General features: G+C 37.6%; 1 protein-coding gene and 1 long non-coding RNA gene across 6 annotated transcripts in view; one reads left to right on the forward strand and one right to left on the reverse strand.

The window, feature by feature from the left end:
- LOC117162679 (serine/threonine-protein phosphatase 2B catalytic subunit 2) overlaps positions 1 to 13,320 on the reverse strand; it is a 232,535-nt gene that overhangs the window by 181,005 nt on the left and 38,210 nt on the right. The window lies entirely within an intron of this gene.
- On the forward strand, positions 1,812 to 3,318 carry LOC117162691 (uncharacterized). Its single transcript, XR_004465292.2, has 3 exons — positions 1,812 to 2,131; positions 2,790 to 2,873; positions 2,987 to 3,318. It is a non-coding gene; the product is annotated as an uncharacterized LOC117162691 (long non-coding RNA).

Genomic DNA, 13,320 nt, shown 5'->3' on the forward strand with positions numbered 1-13,320 from the left:
ATTCGAGTCGATGATATACGAGTCACGAGTGAGAATACGTGTATCCTACAACATTTTTGTCGGGTCGTGTCATGATGCAGCATCCATTAAAAAACAAAAAAAACAGAGAGAGAGAGAGGGAGAAAGGAGAGAAAAGGAGAGAAACAAAAAAGAAACAAAGAACAAGTGGGAGCCGGTAGATTGCCAAAATAACAATTCCCTTTGCCGGCAAAAAATCTATTCCATTCAATTTCCATACAAATACCTGTTCGCCACGTTCATCACGTTCAGCTGCGTGGAAATGTTAAAACGAGATGCATTGTGTTTGGGAAGTTTGTTTCGACGACAGAAAAAGAATGGTAAGGGAGAAATAGAGAAGGATAGCGAAGTTATTTCTGTCGGTTGGCCGAGATATTTCCTGGCTAATATTTAATTTCAACAAACAGAATCAACAAGAAACACGATAACGACGATCTTACTTTTCATGGCGCTTGTACGAAGTTCCTCGAGCTTCAATGCAAAATGTTTGCATCGCGAAAATTCTTCCGGTTGAAAACACGCGTTGTGAATATATTAACACTACAAATATCCAAGATGGATAATATATTCGTAAAATGTATTTACAAGTGTTCGAACACTTTCGCGAACCTGTATAATTGCTATTGACATAATTAACGTTGACTTCGTAGTAATAGAATTCCATTTCTCGGGGGGAAAATTTTAACTGCTCGATTAACAGACCTCCAATTCATCGAATCCATCTACTTGATAATGATAACACGAATAAAAAATAACAGGTGTTAAGGAAGATTGGTGAACTCCTATTATATAAATTCCAGTTGAATATATCAACTGCTACACGAATTGGCTGTGTCAGCTTCGAAATATTTCGCGCGAAAGCTGTGGAATTAACGAATCTGAGAAAAATTGGTCAGACAATTACATTAACACTCACGTAAGACATTTGGTGAAATATCGGTGACCTTAAAATGTGATAATCCTAGATATTGTACCAACGACCTCACGTTATGACGTTCTTAATAGCGATAAGCCTCATTCTTGATGACGCAAAGTGGTAACAATCTGGATACAATGAAATATCGATAACCTCGATTCGCAATAACCCTAGATAGTTGTGATCTCGGCTCACGGTGCTTCCAAACAATTATAACCGTGTAGTGTAACTCCAACAATAAGTAACGAAAGAACTCGAGTCATCGTAATTCTCAATCCTTTCGTGTTGCGTATATATAATAAATGTACTTACTTTCGATAAAATATCTCGGTGTTGAATCGCGATACATTACATATTCTTCTCAATGTATCGTCTAGCCACTGATCACTAAATATGGACGACGTTAAACCATGTTAACCTTGAATCACGTCGACGCTAATTCAGAATACTCTTACGTAATCTAAACTTATAGGCGACCACGAATCGTGTTAACCTTGAATCATGTTGACATCTATTCGCAATAATCTTAAATAATCAAAGGCAAACCCTAAACCATAACAAGTTGGATCCCTACTTTAAATTGTGACAATTCTATACCCTTAACAAACCAGCTACCCCTAGAATCCTTGGACCCGTCCATCTCAAATAAATTCGCAGCAAACGTTCCCACTCAACCGCAAACAAACAGGCTACAATAAAACTTGACGTTAGAGAAGAAAAACTGTTACACAGAGGGAAGGAAACGTTTAAACGGAGATACTTTGGAAACACCTGCGCGTGTTGCCTTTGCTTGGACCAGCTATTTTCTCTCACGTTGAGCGTTTAATTGCAGCTGGGCCTCGTTCGCAGCAGGCGGTTTGAAAGGCCGTCAGTCGTCGAGCTCCGTGCAAATCGAGTTCACCGCTCGTGAATGTCGCTCGTAATCTCGCGAATTTACCGTCGTCGTCCAAGGTGTATCGGCCACTTGCGATCGTTTCCACAGGCAAACACCAAAGTCGCCACGTGCAAACTCGCCTCTCTCAATTTGCGGACAACGAAACGTGCTATGCACGCTCTGTCGTCAGTATGACACAGTCAGTGGAGTAATTTATGCGAGCGAGAAAACAGCGTTGCTATCAAAGTTGGCGGTGAACTGTACTTTGTTGCGAAGAAACTGAACGAACCAATGATAAATTGTGCATTGTTCCGAGGATAGAGGTACGAAGGAAGATGTCGATTGGCAACTTCATTGCGCACGAAACGAAACTTTAAGCTGTTAATTTGAACGTGGCTTGAAATCGTCGCGTTGACTGCCACGCGAATTTTATATATATATTTAATCATTTTTCCAATATTCGATTTTTCGAGTGTTTAAATCTTCGCATAATTAAATTTCGAAATAATTCAAATTTTCAAATATTCAAATTTCCATTCAACGTGTAGAAGCAGATATTGTATAAAAATTACTTGTCGGTAGAGTAGTATCGCAGGTGATGAAAATCGGATCCGTGGAGAACATGTTGAGATGGTAGTATACATTGTTATGCAGATGTTTATAGCTTGTCATGTTCTTCGTAACTCCGTTTCGAAGCTACTGATTTACATTCCTTAGTGTTTTCCCTTTATTTTTCATATTTCTTTTTTATTTCTACCTTGGGATGATTGGAGCTTAAGGCGATAGAGGACTTACAGTACGTTTTGAATTTGTCAGTCTTGGTATTTCAATTTTTTCGATCTTTCCTTCGTTTTTGGTATTTGTCGAAGAGCAACTGAGATTTATGGTGATTGCTCAATTTTAATTTTGTATAGTAGGAAATATTTGGTAAAAGTATAGACGTTACATGGACATTAATTCTCATGAAATTTTATATTCCAGGGACTGAAATATTATGATTTTCAGTATAAAAGGGATACCGAGTTTTCGTCGAAGAAAGGAGAATCTAAACTAATGGATTACCCGGTATTGCCAGTTCTTTGATGAAACTACCTAACTCATTTCCATTTCATAGCAACATAAAAATTCCAATCTTTTCCAGTCGATAAGTTCCGTATATATACGTCGTAAATTTACAGAAATACGCATGAAACAGAGCAGGAGGCGCCTTTTCACGATCTTTCCCGACGTCGCGATTGTTGCAATCAACTTTCCGACCAATTAAAACTCAATAAAAGCAGGATATGGCGCCGGAAATGTGACAACCCGCACACGACAAGTCATTGCGCAGCCACGCACAACGCGATACACAGGTGGTGAAGATCCAGCGATAAAACCAGAAACTGGAAACTTATCGATGTTAATTCTAACTGTAACGTCTCTCAATCTCAAAATACATGATCGTAAAACAAAATCGTAAAACGAAAATAGCCAGCCGAAAGGATAAACAATAAACTACTGGAAAATCCTACGATACTCTAGTTCTACCTCTAGTTCTGCAATATCCTACAATGGCACCCTGGGTTTAAGAGGCTCATACACAATCTACAATACAATACTGATCTATTCTCTATCCTCTCCAATACCTTTTGCTACCGAACACGTACAATATTCTTGACAATATTTTCGCTTAAAGACAATTCTATTTAAAGTATGTATAGTATATACGCGGTGATTGAATTGTAACGTTGTGTGCGATATCGGATTGAATTGTGAGTGTCTCCCTGTGTGCTCGTTACTTACCAATATTAATTCTCGCATTTCAAAATATTTCAATATTGGCGTCGATCTTCAATCTGGATATTAGTATCAACAAATATTGATAATATCGATCGTGTACGGGTCTACCTTTTAGACGGATCGAAGTTTAAACGTTCATCGACCCAATAATCCGAGCAACGCCTTCGATACGAACGTTCGATGCTAATAAATTTCCCGTGTATTCGAACGTTCCTTTTTCTTTTTCCTTCTTTTTTCTTTTTCTTTTTTTTTTTTTTTTTTTATTGCCGGAAGGTATTGGCGTAATGGGGAAAGTTCGTTTCGCCCTTACCCCACCCCCCCCCCCCTCTCTCTGTCGTTTCGTTGATTTACGAACGAGGATTTTTGTACCTGCGCTTGAATTTCCATCGAAACGTAATTTTTATTACCGATCCGCGATTAAACGGTATTCTCGAAAATCCATTTTATACGACGCTGGCTTAAGTCGGCTATGTTATTCGAAATATTAATGGCGAGAGTTGGTAATAGCAATTTGAACGAGTTGAACGTAAGGGGATGTATAAAGACTGTTGAGAGGCGTTTAGACGATCGATATTATTGTCAATATTATTGTCAATATTTAAGGTGCTCAACATTGTATTGACAATATATATTGACCGCCTAGAGGGTCTCTTGCGTACGATAATGTTGAAAACCTCAAATATTGACAATAATATTGACGATAATATCGATCGTCAGAACGCTGCTTTAGACATTGTCGTGTATCCTGCGTAAATGTCCTAACTTTTATACGGCTGTTAATTTATTCTACGTTTTACAAATGTTTTTCCAGATAAAATCTTTCATCACTGGATCCAATAACTTGTCGATTTTCAGTATTTATATCTACTCTAACTTTGTCGATTTTCACGTGTTTTGAAAAGAAAACCCAACGTCGACCGAAATAAATTAAACGCTTCTAAAAAAACACTTCTGCTACCACCTTTATCAAAACGGAAGACGAATTTTATTTGTTAATTTCAGAATTCGTGTTCTTTGAAGTTCTTCTCAGTCGCCACTACGTCGATCGGAATTTTTCCTGCGGTAATTCAAGTTTTTAACGTAAATAATCTTGACCAACAAAGAGTTATTATCTTTTATTTGATTTCCGTACGTAGAATATCGCAACGACATCGCTAAAAATATTCTCATCGCTGATTCTTTAACCCCTTGCACTCGTATGTCGAGTGTGACTCGGCATCAGTTTTTATTATCTCAGGAGCTCCTTTGTCGAGTCTCACTCTTTCAATCTCACCCTTTTTTATGAAACATGCGAAAGAAAACCAGGACTGCATCCTGGTAATTGTTTCAAGATATATCATACACTTAAAAATTACGAAATACAACAATAGTATGAATAAAACTGGTATTTAGGTGAATTTGTTTCTTCCTTTATTTATTTAAATTGCCTTATTTTTTAGTTAAAGTAAATTTCAAATAAAACACTTAAAAGCGTTGGGAGCTGCTGGTAAACGAAATTGAAATAAAATTCGCAGTGCAAAGGGTTAAAGATCATCCCACGAATCGCGGCGATTCCCGAAAATTCGACATAAAAGCCAGGAAAAGAGCTAAAAATCCTGAATTGCGTTACAGTAGAATCATAGCGCGTCTACAAAGACACACATAGGTATATCGTTCTCCAGACGCGAGCAAACAAACACGGCAAATCAATGTTAGTAAACGCATACTTGTAACTCGTGCTCATCCTATGTTCCAGAATTCAATCCTCGTATTCACGATGGTGCCGAAATGAAATGGAACGAGAGGCGGGCAATTTAATCAGCGGCAGACGCCGGAAGGTAAACGGCGCCGGCCAACGACAAGATCGAATTGTTTCCGGTAATTACTTTCGTTCTTCGTCCAGCGTTAGATTACGCAAAAAAACAACACTTTCGGCTTGGATTTACCTGCGTTCAAAAAAAGCCCCCTCCACCATCCTCCTTTTTGATTCTTCTCTCGTTATCCATCAGCTCCCTGTTTTCTACCTTCGTCTTTAGTACTTTTTTGTACCCTTCTTCACTTCCTCTGTACTTATTTCCGCATCTTTGTCCATCTGATAGATATAAATTGCTGTCCAAAAATTTGGAACCATTTTTTGGTTAATGGCTCCTTGGTTGGTTCAGGCTAAGAAGAAAAATTGACAGTGCCATAAATTAGCAGCCCTTCTTGATCCTCTGTTGTAGAATAGGAAAATCGGCTGTTTTGTACATCAAATACAAAATGAATACTTTTTACAACATGGTTGAAAGAAACGACTGACATAAGAACATATCTCCACCAGCTGTACACTTACCAGTGTTAGATCTCAGAAATCTGTATTGATTTTATTGCAAGATCGCAATACCTGTTGTTAATTCTATTGGCGATTAAAAATCGCTCTAACGGGTATAATTTTCTTTAGTTTATTTTATTTTAATTAGATTCTTCGCTGAAAAATATCCCAAAGTAAAGGAACTCAAAATTGACTTCTCTTTGAATCTGTAGGTTCTATGAAATGCACGGTGATTGCGCACGGATTTTGCATATAAACATGTATAGACACTGTAATATGTGTAGATGTAAATTTATTTATAATGTAAATAAATTTACATTTATACATAGACAGGACCAGTAGTGCAGGTAATTGTACATATTACCGTGGACCGACCGCCTTTATCGGTTCGGATTTCCGTGGACCGGCATAAAGCCGCGTGCACACTGATCGCGTTACACGCTCCACCGATCGACGCTATCCCATTACACGCTGATTCGGAAGCGCAAAGAATTGCGCGCCACTGTTTGCGCGCGATTATCGGCTACAAAGAGAAGAATCAAGGTGCGGAACAGTGAACGACGATTTCGAAACTCGATCAAAATCTACGTGTGTTTCTTTCTGTTCTATTATACGTAGAATATTTTTTTTCCATTATATCTGAGATGTGTTTCAAGGGCTGACTTTTTTCTATTTCGTATTTCTTCGATTATACCTGAGATGTTTCGGGGGAGAGATGTGTATGTGTGTGTATGTGTCTTCGGAGATAATAGATTAGGCTTTAAAAAAGTAAAGAAGGAAAAAAAGAAACAGATGAGATGATATGATTTCTGGTTAAATTTAGAAGAAGAAAAGAAACAAACTATCGTTATACTCTTCGTCAAGGTTATCGAGAATTGTGGCAGTTGGTTGGACCAAGTTTATGTTCAGATTTTTCATCTGTATAAATCTATTGTGATACTCGAATTTCCATATTTCAATATTCCTCTCATTTTAGCAAACAGAGAGAATTTGTTTTATGGTAACGTATGTACTTTATACATGGATCATAAAATCATGCGAATCGAACTTTATCGGTTTGAATTGCAAATTCGTAATTTGTCCGGGAGAAGCCGTGGAAAAACAAACTGATGCAATTCCGTGGCGAAATAATTAACGCGCCCGCGATTCGTGATTAATCGTTCGAAAGCAGACGATCGATGAAAACGAGGCCGCGTCTCTAAAAGTGCGAAGCTTCGTGTGCGTGCGTCTTTTATGCGTAATAGCGTAAGATTCGATAGCCGCGTGATTGATCGGTCATTTCCTCGTCCCTTTTTGGAACCGTTGCCTCCTTTCTCCTTTGAGATTTTCAGCTTGTCATATAGCTTGTCGTTCACTTCGATCTCACGTTGAAAAACCATCTTTGATTTCGTATTTATGGAAAAATATTTTATCGTTGAATATGAGTAACTAATTACGAATTTCGTTCTGCATCTCGTTGAGAAAATTTCAGTGAAAATAGTTCAGAGTCAACATTAAACTGACTGTAACTGGAATAAGAGTGAATGAAGATATTATTTTGCAGAATAATAACACTTTTGAATAATATAGTTTCTTTTCCATTTGGAAACTTGTCGAAAATTCTGCAATAATTATTTAGTCATACAATACCCAGTAATGACAAAAGTTTTCATTTGCCTTCGCCTGTTTTAGACTGGAATTTAAACTGTTGTAACACTGGAATCTTCCAACATCGGTGTGATTTTCGTACATTTTAAGTGTGTAGAAAATTCAGTAAAAAGTCGCCAAAATACCTTTGAGCATGTAGTTTAACGTTATAAAATTCCAAAAGGTTAGACAATCTTCTTATTAAAAATAATTTTGCGATACAGTAAACCTAATCGGTTCACTGTAGTCGCGCTAGGATTCTAAAAGACCGCAGTGTGTCACCCCGACGTTAATTAAACTTCCACCGTGCCAGACTTAATAAGAATTAAGCGAACCACGACTAAAACTTGGAAAATATTATCTGAAACGCTGTCCATCTTAAAACTAGCACTTTCGCGAACAAACATCGAAGCTAGCCTAACCCTAGCCGAAGCAAAAGCTAAATTAACCTAATGATCTAAACTGAAACCGGCTCGAACAAACAAATAGCGCAGGCTAACTCGAACTTCTCTAAAAGCGAGAACCAAGCGTATATTCTATCTATTCGATCTATCGTTCGCTTCTGTTGCTTCCGATTAATCGCCAGGCTAACCAAGCAGCTCGATTATTCGCGAGGCAGTGCGTGGTATTAGCGAGCATTTAAGCCGGGATAAACGAACGCGGATCATCGTTGCCGTATCAGCGGCGGTCCCGGATCCATTCATGACCGGCCATGCTAAATTTAGACGGCGTGGAGAGAGTGGGCTTGTTTGAAAATGTTAGCAGACCACCCCCTGACACGCCACCCCCTTTTGACACCCGGTCCATGGCACGAGGCTTGCGTAAAAGGGCACTGCTCCGTTGCGTGTCGATCTCGTGACGTCAGTCGACTGCCTCTGATCGCGAGACGTCTGTGATTTATTGGACGAGGATTCGCCTCCATCGTCGTCCCCCTCTTGGTAGCTTGTGTTTGGAGAAGGTTATTGAACGTGTTTGTCATTGGGGAAATTTTAGGGAACCTGTAAGACGGTATATGGAAAAAATTTGATGTCGCGTGATACTAGTTTTTTAGTTGATAGTTGATGTTTCGAACGTGTTTGTCATTGGGGAAATTTCAGGGACCTTGTGAGGCGGCACATGGAAAAAATCTGACGTCGCGTGATACGAGCTCTTTAGTTGACAGTTGATGTTTGCAACGCGTTTGTCATTGAGGGGAATCTTAAGGAATTTGTAAGACGGTATATGGCAAAATTTTGTTGCCGAGCGATACGAATCTCTTAGTTGATGGTTGATATTTGGGAGATCATCGAGCGTGTCTGTGGTGGCAAAATTTTCGCGAGTTTCAAGTCGATGTTGAACGATACTAATTTATTACCTGATACATAGTCGGTGCTTCATGGTTATTGGAGATAATAGTCTCGTTGGGGAAATTTTTGGGAATCTGCAGATCGGTATGGAGAAGTTTCGATGCTGAGTTTGGCTAAACGAGTTTATACTGATTTGCTTATTGAAAATTGGTGTTTTACGATGATTGGAGGTAGTGATGAGCGACAAATTTTCTAAAAGATTCGCGCAAGGTCCAGAGAAGTTTTAATGTTGAATTTGATTTATAAGGACGGCACTGGATTTTTAGTAGAGTTCTATGTAGAGTAGAAGTCGGAGAATTTTATTTGTCTTATTTGATATTTATGAAAGAGAATTTCGTATGATACATAGAATACAATACAATAAAAAAAAAGAGTAATTTACATGAAAAAGTAAGTCGAAACCGTGGAATAAATTCTTTTTTATAGGATTTTTTACTCAACTGTGGCCATGTCTGATGAAATTATATCTCAATTTCGTTCTGTGTGGTACATAGAATATTCTATAACCAGAGGACGATCAAAAGAGATAATTTACATGGGAAGATAAGCAAAAACATTTTTATACAAGGTTTTGCTCAACTAATTATAAGTTAGGTTATGTCTCAAGTTAATGGATTTCGTGGTAGATTAATATCTTTGTGCTTGCGTTTATCGTATTAAGTAATGGAGAACACGCAATGAAACAGGATACTCACGCACTTTGTAATAAATGAAATTTAATCTGACAGGATAGAGCAGAGCAGAGTTGTATATTCAGTAGGGCGAAATAGTTTGTAGGATTCTTAATAATTTCTAGTACAATAAACACAAACATAAATAAAGACGTATCAACTCGAGATTAAACAAGACTATTCAATCTATGTTTTTAATTACTTTTCTATTTAAAGCTTTCTTCAATTATATTATAAACTACGCAACACTTTCTATATTCGAAAACAATATGTAATAAAATCAACAACCACGTTCCACTTTCAATAAGCATCCCTTAACAGATAAATATAATTTTGATAAAGCAACAAACATCTATCGCGTATCGAACGTCAAGAGAAATTGGAGCCGACCCTGCTAAGGTCCCCTACATCGCACTGTCAATTTCCGCAGAAGCTCGACAGACCTACACAGCCCACGCACTTACGAGTATCAAATATCGCATCTTCGTCACACGCAACATTCGCAACCATAATAAATCCACCCACATATGAGCGGTGTTCCGAACTCGATAACCCTACACCTTCGATCGAATATAATCGTACGTACGAAATATCAATTAGTCAAATTACAATTCGATTGAATTCGTATTGAAAATTCACATTGAATGGTTCCGCAGTGACTACGAAAGACATTTGCATCTCGTTGTATTTGATAAAATGTTTACTTACTAATTGATTGGATCCAAGTACGTTAGATTAGAATCAATATAAAATGTTGTATCATTAGAGAAATGTCATTCTGCGAAAATAAAATGTAAAATCTGATAAAAGAAATAAAAGAAGGATGATCGAAGGATAAGAATGTGTGCCAATAGCTTCCGCAGCCGCTGTACATTTGGATTATTTTGAGTCGTGACACTTTTCAAATACACGTACAATGTCATGATACGTACTTTGATGAACGACTTGAGACGAACCAATGAAAATTCACGCGACTCGTTGACATTGTTCGTCGTAAACGACGATCACGGCAATTCCAGATGATCGACAGGATACGAGTTACGCTCTAATTACGGAGATAACGAGCCACGGAAATTAGGCATACTTTCTATTAAGAGGCGACAGAGTCCAGCGATCGGTCTTCTTGGCTTTCTACCAAAAACTTCGTGGCCCACGATAAACGAGACAAAATCTTTCGTAATAGAGACACCAGTGGCTCGCTCGAGCAGAGAATAGATTTTCAGTCGAACAAATTTCGTCTGTTGACCCCGTTATTATCGATGACAGCATTTCATGGTTTAGAGCGTGAACCTTGGAAAAAAGTCTATGTCGAAACATAGAATTATTAAATTTGGAATATTCTCAGAGGGTAGTTCCAGGAATTTTTATCAAATTTTGTATTAATTGAATTTAGACGTATACTTTTAAAAATAATACAATTTATTATACTTACATATTGATAAGAAGGAACAGAAAAATACAAAATGCTATTTCACAAAAGCGTATACACACCGTTAAACCTACATGAAATTGTTCGATTGAGTGTATACCATTCAAACAATTAGAGATTTATTTTTCTTTGATTTTTATACCAGTTTCTTTTTTTAGCACAAAAGCACCTTTTTTTTATTACTATCTTACGATCGATCTTTATCGATTTATCAAGCCTACAAGCGTTATTCGCTTTTGCTTGATTTTGTTTGATCAATGCAATATAGTAGCAATGCTCTAATTGTTTCGAACAATGTCTTACGTAATACTTCGTAGTTCTAAATGCATTACGTTTCTTTCAATTCTTCCAGAAACGCACTGCCGACTCTTTGCGCTCGAATGAAATTATGAAAAGCCTATAATAAATAACTCCATACGGAAATCATCAAAGTGCAAAAGATTATTATGCTGAGCAAATTCAAAATTATTTTCTCTCCATATATAATTTATAATAAATTGTCTGTTTCGAATATCTCTTCGTAAGCTAAGTTTTATAAATGTATATAAACTTTAATTGTCTATAGATGTTTGTCGACGTTATTAGAGGATTATAGTCATCGCGTGGCCAATATGGCATGTCCATATGGCGGTGCAATAACAATTCTCGAGGAACGAACAACGTGAAATCCTCTATTGTGTCGCGATTATGCATTATTCTATATTTATTCCGAATCGAGAGCCTCGTCAGGCGGAGAAAAATTGAACGCCACGATAAAGGATGAAATTAATAGACCGTAGTTTGATCAGACAGTAGCTTAATTTAAAGGATTTCTTACCCAACGCGTGGTCGAACGATTCTACGGCGTTTGATTTTCCCAAGCACACTTACCTGAAACAGAAATAAGTTTTCGATGTGTTAGAACGTTATAGTTTTTTTTTTTTAACGGTACACGTGACACGATGTGTCACTTGCGTACATAATGCCTTATCGGCTCAACTGTTGCGCCGCGGTTTCCTGCTCGATAAGCAGCCCGCAGATTCTACGCTTCCTGTATTACTTCTATGCAAAACTATTCGTGATATTCGAAACATAAGTTGTTGCGTAATAGTACACTGTATGACGCAGAGAATGTTGCAATTGTTATCGTGATACTGTCGATCCGAGCCATGCCTTATTTTCGAAGCAGAATGTCTCTTCCTTATTCAGATGTTTCGTGAAAATTATTTAACTGATACGGATCATGTACGATAAAAAAAATTCAAAAGAGATTCAAAGAAATTTAGAAAAATTCTAAAGGATTCTCAATTTTAAATACTAAATTTGTGTATCGATAGCCTTGTTGAAATTATTTAGCCGCGAAAGAATATTTCAATTCTTGATTAACTAATACTATTGATTAATAATATTAAATAAATACTTGTCCATTTAAAAAATTCCATAAACATGAAGAAATATCAGCAGAGCTAAAAATTGATATTTGTTTCGCGTTAGCGCAATTTCGCATCAATTTCCCCGTGTTTTCAATTCCCCAAAATTTCTATAAATTTCCTGCAGGAGCTTCGCGATCGTCGTGCATCACGTACCCTCGAAATTCGAATTCAATCGGGCCAAATGTACGTATATATCGGCATCAGGATTACATTGAGAAACGCCGGCTGTGTGTTTTGCCAGGGAAGTAGGGACACACCATCGGTGATTTGGAGAAAACGGTGGAATTGCATGGATCGTAAAAATCGTTGCGGCCCATCGGGGGGAACAGCTTTATAACCCGAATTTATCGCGCGATTTTCGCGGGCCGCTTCGACCGTGGCCGCTGATTTGTTTCCCCGTCTCACGCAATCGCAATCGGCCTCGCTATCTGTTGCGAGCCGGCGATCGATCTTTCCACGAATTCCATAGCCGTGAAATATCTTGATAGCGGCAGGCAGCCGGATTTGCGCCGCTTTCTGACCCGTTGACCCTCCGTGCACAACGCCATGCAATTTATAAATTAATTACGTTCACATAATCATCACTTTCTATCCGTTTAACAACTGAAATGTTTCGCTTGAGAAATCTGTATCGTTTAATTCTTACATATATTTTATGTATTGGATTGGCAACTAAGTGATTGCGGATTTTGTAATTACCACCTAATGACAAAATACATAAAATACACGTAAGAATTAAACGATACAGATTTCTCAATTTCTCAGAATTCTCAGGATTAAAGAAAACTACCTATCTTTATCATTTTTTTATAGGATTACATATAATTAACTTAAATTATAGATTTCAAGTATTTATTCAAAAATTGGCTAATATTAGGTGCACTGTTAAATGTGCTCAAGGATATCCACTAATCGTAATAATTAATATTAAGGTACAACCTTGCGTATAATTCTTCAGT

The sequence above is a fragment of the Bombus vancouverensis genome, chromosome 8 (genome assembly GCF_051014615.1).
Source record: "Bombus vancouverensis nearcticus chromosome 8, iyBomVanc1_principal, whole genome shotgun sequence".
Lineage (NCBI taxonomy): Eukaryota > Metazoa > Arthropoda > Insecta > Hymenoptera > Apidae > Bombus > Bombus vancouverensis.